This window comes from Argiope bruennichi, chromosome X1, assembly GCF_947563725.1.
Source record: "Argiope bruennichi chromosome X1, qqArgBrue1.1, whole genome shotgun sequence".
In the NCBI taxonomy this organism is placed as follows: domain Eukaryota; kingdom Metazoa; phylum Arthropoda; class Arachnida; order Araneae; family Araneidae; genus Argiope; species Argiope bruennichi.
The window spans coordinates 38,401,738-38,410,253 of NC_079162.1; the positions used below are offsets into that span (position 1 = coordinate 38,401,738).

General features: G+C 27.8%; 1 long non-coding RNA gene across 1 annotated transcript in view; it reads right to left on the minus strand.

Annotated features, from left to right (window-relative positions):
- The window catches only part of LOC129959450 (uncharacterized), a 314,177-nt gene extending 312,664 nt beyond the window's left edge, over positions 1-1,513 (minus strand). Inside the window, exon 1 of the long non-coding RNA XR_008783432.1 lies at positions 1,435-1,513. This is a non-coding gene — a long non-coding RNA (uncharacterized LOC129959450). The remainder of the gene's footprint in view (positions 1-1,434) is intronic.
- Positions 1,514-8,516: the final 7,003 nt, after the last annotated feature.

Here is an 8,516-nt window from a genome sequence, read left to right on the forward strand (position 1 = left end):
TCCTTAAACACTTGGGTATTGCACCTGGAAGAAATGCATGTGAGGCCTTGAAAAAAATCGACATTTTACGCATTAAAGAAGCTGAAATTATGCACCAAAAAGTTAGTAAAGAAGCTAGAACACTTAAAAGACATAAAAAAAGGGTATCTGAAGCTCAAGAAATGCTACAGCAAGATGAGTATGGGCCAGGAAAGTTTTAAAAATGAAAATATTTTAATTTACATGTAAATATAAGGTTTTTTGCTGATTTCTCAAAACATCTTTTTTCCAAATTGAAGTACGCTTAGAAAAAATTTCTTACATTACACATACATCAAATTTTCTAATATGATATATATAACCATTAGGCATATGTTAGACCTTGTTTTATAAATTTTTGAGCAGTAATATTAATTTTAGGTGATATTTCTATAAAAAATTATCATGTATTTTTGAGATTTTCCTGATATGTGATAGTAAATATTTTTTTAAAAATAATTTTTTTATATATATAATTGAAAATGAGTTCACTGCAATCATAGAACTTTTGTTTACATATTATAACAATTTTGGAATGATTTTAGACAGAAATGTGTTATACGAGCGTACCAATGTGTATATATGTATGTAAAGATTTCCGTATCACAACTCATTTTCGATATGTTATGAAAATAAAAATACTTTAAGAAATAATTATTTTTGAGTTATTTTATAATTACATCATTATACTCTTTCAATTTGTACAATATATTAATTTAGTTTAAATTTTTATTTGGAAAAAATCTCCTTTGTTTAATACTGAAATATTGCCAGTTTTCGCTGTCGAGAACGTCCCAGTTCCCTTAAAAAGTGATAAAAATTAAAATGCTTTGCATTTGGTCAGTTTGTATGTTTTTATTAATCTCCCTATTCAGAACTGAATACCCGAAGAACCCAAATAAAAATTAAAATCATTCGAAATGGCCTTTAATTTTCGTCATTATAAATAATTTAATCACATCATTATTTTAAGCAACATGATTATGATTACTCTCGTAGCATTTTGATCATTAACTGCTAAAATGCAACTAAATTTCTTAACAAAAAAGAAGAAGAAGAAAAAAAAAACATTTCTTTGTATCTACTGCAATTGTATTTTTTATTGATCTTGTTAGACAAAGTCGAATACTGAAAATTGAAAAAAGAGGACCCTCTTAAGCATCATTTCGAGATAGTTCATCAATTCGAATAGAACAATGTCGAGTACAAATTTGTTTAGTTCTTGTAGACTGAATCTATAAAAAAAAGAAGGTTGATCCGCATCCTGTCTCCTAGAAGGAAATGCTGAACTCAGTTTCAGTTCATCCTCCATAATTTAGTTGTTCTCGACTCACAGAAACCCGTGTTTCCATCAAAACAAAAAGAGAACGGAAAACAAACCAATAAAAAGCAGAGAAGAATTGCTAACGAACTTACCAATTCCAAAACTACCCCGTTTGTGTTCGAAGCCCCTACTTTGGAACTGTTGTTTTCGAAGTCCATGAGGAGAAACCGGGGATCCTCTATCTATGTAAAGTGACCTTACACTCATTTGTACTTCTTTCCGGGGAGCGTCTCCAAAGTGAGAACTGTAGCCACGATCAAAAAAAGAAAATCACAAAAAATTTTTCATCATATCTTACTGTTCTTACAATGCTTTTATTTCATTTCTAAGGTTATTACAATGTATTTAATGTTTCACGAAAAATATTAGAAAAGAAAATATTATTCTTTCTAAGATATCCAAGTTATTTCTGTATATAAGAAAACATTTTTTCAATAATAATTGAGAGATGAAAATTTTATTTAATATTTTGACAATTCAAATATTGTATTAATTTCTAGAAAAAGTTAAAATTTGGCTAAAAAAATTCGTGAAAATAATATTATTAAATGGTTGATATGCATTAGCAAAAATATTAATATGTAGGTCAGTATTGAGACAAAGGTTTCCCTTTTTACATTGAAACAGGATTTAGGATTTTTATTTTACACGTCGACTTACTCAGTAATTAGTTATAATTAATTGAAAAAAAAAGGCAATTTAAGTCTGGCTCTGACAGAAATTTTAATTATAAGAAATTTGGTTATTAAATATAAATCTCTTTCATTAATAAACTGCCACTCATTTTTTATCTCCATTTTTTTCAAATTACATAACTGACGTAAATCATTATAATATGATAACCATGCAAATATATTTATCAATAATTAGAATTTAAAATGTATCATTAATGGAATTAAATTTGCTTACATTTAGGTGTCTTATTTCCCAATTTTTTCAAGTTGAATGCAACTACACATTGCAATAAATTTGAAATCGTAATCATGTTTAAGTTCTAAAAATAAAAATCAGGACCTATAAGTATTTTTAAAAGTGAAATGTAAAATGAAAGAAATGGATTGCGAATAAATTATTTTTTTCTATATCTTTAAGTTAATTCAGGACCTAAGAATATATTTACAATATTATTGTTCTAAAATTTCTATTAGAAGTACTATACTATTTAATTTAAAAGGAATTTTTGATTGTACATAATCTATGTCATATACGATACCTAAATGTGTTTTGAAAGTAATTAGTTTTCTCCCCAGTTTTTATCATTGAACTGTTTTATACATTATAATTTTAACTTTTAATTTTTTTCAACGTTTATTTCTTGTTTAATTTTGCATTATTAATAAAAAAATCGTTAGTTTTTAGCTTCATAAAGCTTTACATAGCTTTTCATAAAGTTCTGTTTAGCAAAGTGTTAGAGGAAATTGACTAAATGTGGCAAATATTTAATTATCAAAAGCAAAAAGGTTGAGAAATCTCTAAAAAAAATTAAACCAATTCTAGCCACAAGAATATCTACTTTAGTTCTCTATTTAAACGCTCTTTTGAAATATATATACGACTACCGTTTTTTTTCACGTTTATCATATTGTAAAGCAGTACTCATTTGATAGTTTAATATGAGAAATATTACTTAACTTTTCTGGCATTTTCACCATTTAGTACTCTTTAATTTTCTAATTTAAATGTTAACATCCTTTAAAAGAGAATATTAGAGGTAACTACTATGTAATGCATTCCAATTAAAAAAAATGTTTTTTCTCTGTACATTCAAATCAAAAAACCTTTTCTTTCTTCACTTCTTAGCTCCAATACTTTAAAAAAAAATATTTTGAAAATCTCTAAACGTATAGATTTAAAATTTTTCAATTGCAAAAGTTTCGATATCATTTTTTTTATATTTAAAACAAATTCTTATACATTTTCACACACGACTTTCATCAGTTATAGAAGAAACTTTATGGGAAAAAAGTAAATAACCCTATCGTAATTGTTTTGCCTGTTAGAGCAATAAACAGGTTAATAATTAACCATTACAGGTAAATAATTAACCATTTTTACTAGTGATAAAAGTCAAAAGACCCGCTAAATTCATACCTTTTCTTTCGGACACATATTTTAAATTACATTATTATAAAGACGGAAGGAATACCACTTTGTTCATTAAAATTCTTTTTTTAAGAAGATATCTTTAATTTGTCACAGTCGTAAACTAAGGATTATTCAAAGTTTCTGAAATATCCTCATCCTTTGCTAATAATCAGATTTTTTTAGATTCCCAAAGGAAAATTTTGTCTAGCTAGATGTCAGGAAAAGCCCTTTCTTGTTGAATTTGGAATACCATAGGAGAGAAGAGAACATCACTCAAGATTTCTTTTCTGTTTTGAAATCCATTGTTCCACTCTGACTCCCTTTAGTGTAACCAACACTACATAGAAATTCTCTTTTCTTTCTTTTTTTTTTTAGTTCCAATATTGTTTTTAAAAGCCCTGACACCTCTACGCTTTCAACTATCGGATGCAAGACGTTTCTACCGAAGAAGTTTTTTTTTTCCTTTCTTCTCATATCAAACAATTTTCAAAAGCTACAATTTTGATCTTTTATACCCAAAACATGGCGGAACAAAAACTTAGAGGATAGGAAAAGAAACATATACGAGATAATATGAAAGCTTTTTTTCTCTCCTCTGTTTCTTCACACAATTCTTTTATATTTTTATATTTCAGAAGGAGTATTGCAGAAGAAGGGGATATTGGTCCAAAGGAAAGCAACAATTTCACGAAGCAAGAGGTTTTAGGAAGCATGGCTACGGAGTCAAATTTCGTCGCAAAATTTATTGCACCGTTTGAAAGAAATGCTCGGCAGTAAAAAGAAATCGTGACCCGGGGGAAAACCCAGAGAATGCTAGTACAAAAAAAGTAAGGAATAAAGCAAAAATGATGGAAAAATGTAGAAAAGAGGAGGAATGACAGGGCTCCGCTCTACGTCAACTAGTGAAAAATGACGCCTCTGGAGTAGGAAGTGAAAAATTTCTTTCGTTCAGGGAACTTACGTTAGTTGAAAAAAAAAAAAAAAAAAAGAATAAAAATCGAAAAACTTTTTATATCACTAAATTAAACTACTTATGTAAGTTTTTACTTGATAAACCGTATGCTAGCAGGAAGCTGTCAAAAAAGTGAAACTTAAAGTTCGGGCGATTTGTATAAAACTTATTCGTATTGCGCAGGCGCGAAGCATTATTTTGAGATTACCCAGTCTCCAATATTTCATACAACCGAGAACTATTTTTAACATTAAAGTTTACAATTTTTACTGCTCCAAGAATTTGAACTCTAGAAGAAATTAATTACGTTATGAATTCTAGAGTTATAACTTTTAATTTAATAAAATTTCTAACATTAATTAAACTGTAAATCATATAACTTTGATAAAAAAAAAATTAATGAAGTACCTGTAATTAAAGAGTTAATCCAAGTAATTACTGTTTTATTATATAAATATAAATTTTACAAATGGATTTAATCATTTTTACTCAGAATCTAAGCAAATGTGTGCAATCTATGCTTAAAATAGTTTTCGATTATATACTGTTTAATCTACATATTTATTTAATATACTTTTTTTTATATTTCTATCTCGTTTTGATACCAATTTGTTTTTCTTATTACAAATATGATGGTTTATTCAAGCTCAAGAAGATTTATTATTATTTATGATGATTTATTCAATTATTGTATTATGATAAAATGATTTATTCAAGTTCTATCATATTATGATTTTTCTAAAACTCGGAATGTTTTTTCTCAAAGTCCTGCAACAAAGTAATATATTTGAAAAATAAAACGTATAAACTTAATATAAATTAACCAAGATAGCAATACGCCCACACCCTTTTATCTTTTAACATAAAATTTTGCTTTTGCAATTACGAAAAGAATATTTTAGGGAGTTCAAACTTAAAGATATCTTAAGATTCAAAATGAAAAACTCCTCACTAAAATGTATAATAAACAATATATTGGTACAAAACTCTTAAAAAAAACTGCATACGAGCTTAGAGCGAAATATTACTCTTCACTTTACCTTTTTTAATCAATTCACATTCATTTGAAATTATTAAGCATTAATGAATATTCATTTTCGGAAAATTAACATATCTCAAATTATTAATTTGTTCATTTTTTTTAAAAATTTCTGTAAGTAATTTTCATTTAATCAATTTATTATTTTCAACATTTTTTGTATCTAAAAGAGACACACTGAAAAATAATAATAAATCACACGAAAAAATAGTTATACCCAAATTGAATGATAGTAAATATTTTTCTTCGTACTCAATCCCTAACTCATGAAATGTTTTTATACATTTCGTAGTCATTTATGGATTCTCAGTTTTATTTTTAATAAGCTTTAAGTTATTTTTTAAATTTAAAAATTAATTAATATTTGGGTGGATCTTGCTTAGCGCAGTGTGAATAATATTTATTTCAAACGAGATTATATTAGAAATATTGTAATTTTTGTTCAGAAATAAATGTCATCGTGACTATCAGTTTCTTTTCCATCTGCTTTTCAATTTCTTTCGGTGTCTTTCTATTTGTATTATCATTATTCCAACTAATTATCAGATGATTAATTACATCACTCGATGAAATAATTTATAAACAATCTACTATAGAATGACTGGTTATCAAAATAGCACCACAGATATTTAAATTTAATGCACAATGATTTTGATATTATCAAAATTTGATTATGAAAAATATTTTTTCATTTATATTAACTCTGCAAATTAATGAGGAAACATATATTAAATAACAATAATTGATTTCCAACTTGAAAGCATTTCGAAGTTATATCAGAAGTATGAATATAAATTGAATTCAAAATCTTCGGATAACGCACGCAAGATGCCCAGAAAATTTGAATCTAATATTTAGAGTACATATATTAGATGTAAGTATTTACAGAAACGATTGTATAGAGAAATTAATATAGTTTCTTACCATCCTTTGAAATTTAAATCTTAGAAATTCAACATTAAAAATCATTTTTTAAAACACCTTTGATCTATTGTCTTCGCATCAAAATGCGGCTTATTATTGAGAAACCATGTTCCATTAATTTTTCTTAACCATTTGGATATAAAATCCATGTTTGCACTTTATTCATAAATTGGCTTATAAAATATTTTTGGGAAATAACGATTAGTTTTAATTTAATCAGCCAAAGAGTAAATATTTTCTCTTCTAGAGAAGCCATGTGCTATTTGTGGTGCTGATATTATATTTTAAAAGTATAAAACAAATAACTTATAATAAAATAAAACACAATATGTAGCAACGTTTCTAATATTTTTTTATAAACTCCTTCTATCGCACGTATTTACAAAGTTACAACAATTTAAACTGAGATCAGAATTTGGACAACCTAATATACAGAGGAGATATAAAAGATGAATAATTACAAATAAGAGTAATTTTTTATCTGTCTTTTTATTAAATTATACACTTTGGTCGATGTAAGACGGATATATTGACTTCAAAAGTGTATTCAAGTGGACTTAAAACCATTTTTTTCGTATAAATATCGGTACTACAGTGGCATAAGTGGAGGCGTAACATGTAAGTCTGAATCCATATATATATCTTTATGATTTATAAAATTGTTCTTAGTATGCTGTGATCCAAAAAATGTGGATCACAGATTCAACACTTTGGAAATGTCATCCCTCTCTAGGCAATAATGGCTGGACTAAATATCCATAATGGCCAACTGTAATCTCTGTTCAACCTAAGCTGCATAGCAGTTAGACAAAATACCAAGCCAAGATAATGTACATCACATCAGAAAGGAATCCCCACCATTCTCTAAAGTCTTCAAGTAAAATTCAGGAAGAAAACCTACTCTGACAGTTGTCTAGATATAAAGGCTCTTAGATGTTTATAATATGATGAATGTTGGTTCATCAGCTCAAATGAGTTGTGGTCAATTTTATAGAACCCATACTGAGAGAGAGCCACACACAGCATTAATGGCCTCAAATTACAACATTAGCAGAATTCAGCAACTTTTTACGAATTGTCACTCCACCATTTAAAAAATGAGAGCTCTTTTTTGAAGATTTTGTCCAAATCGAGCTTCTGCAAATGACTGTTGACTTGAGTTCAGACGAAGAGATAAGTAAATTTTAGCATTGAAGACTATCCTCCATTTGAGAAAAGTATTCATTCCAAAATCAGTTCCATTACTAAATTATTAACCGACAAAAACGATAGCATGAACTATTTACATAAAAGAAATCTATGCTGCATATCCAGTAACAAAAAATTGAACAATATAACTTCTTCATTCCGATATTCAATATTCGTTCTCAAATCATGTTTTCCCTTCGATTGGCTAATATAGAAAAGTCTTGCGCTTTTGGACCGAAGGACAATTCAACAGCATTCTCTCAATCTAAATAAGTCTTTTCTTTTATCCTTTGCTGGGTTCTAAAGACGTGAATTTACAGTATTTTGTGTAAGCTATTATATTATCTAATACCTTTAACAATCCTAAAAAAATTTTTTTTTCCATAATCACTTAGGGTCTAGCCAAACACGACAAACATGCCTCCTTGGAAGTAATTCATATCTGACATTGCTGCAGCTATTTGAGGGAACGGCGAGCGAATGCAACATCTGCTACCACAGCTGAGAAACTGATACTTTTCCTTTCATGGTCAGTAGATGTAGAATGTCTATGGCAAGTGACGCGATAAGAAATATTGCACTGTTTGTTTTTTTATTTATATTTCTGATATTTTGTGCTTTATTTTGTATACTGACTTATTATTACTTCCATGTTTTTATGTCATATTATGACTATTGGGAATTTTAAATGATGTGCGACATCCTTCTAAGGCGAGATATTAAGTGATCTTCAAGCTATAAATTCCGATGTGGTGCTAATTTTATCATCCATTCAGGAATGGGGACATTCCTACATTACATATTCCTGATTTTCCAGCTAACCAATTTATCAATCTTTCTTCAAATATCTTGAGAATAATCATTCTCCATATCACTCCAAATCTTTACTACTCCTGATACAAATCAGATTTCAAATTAGTTGATAGATTGTCAATTATATTTTCTATGACAGGGAACGGGGCTCCTGAATCATAGAGAGGAGAATT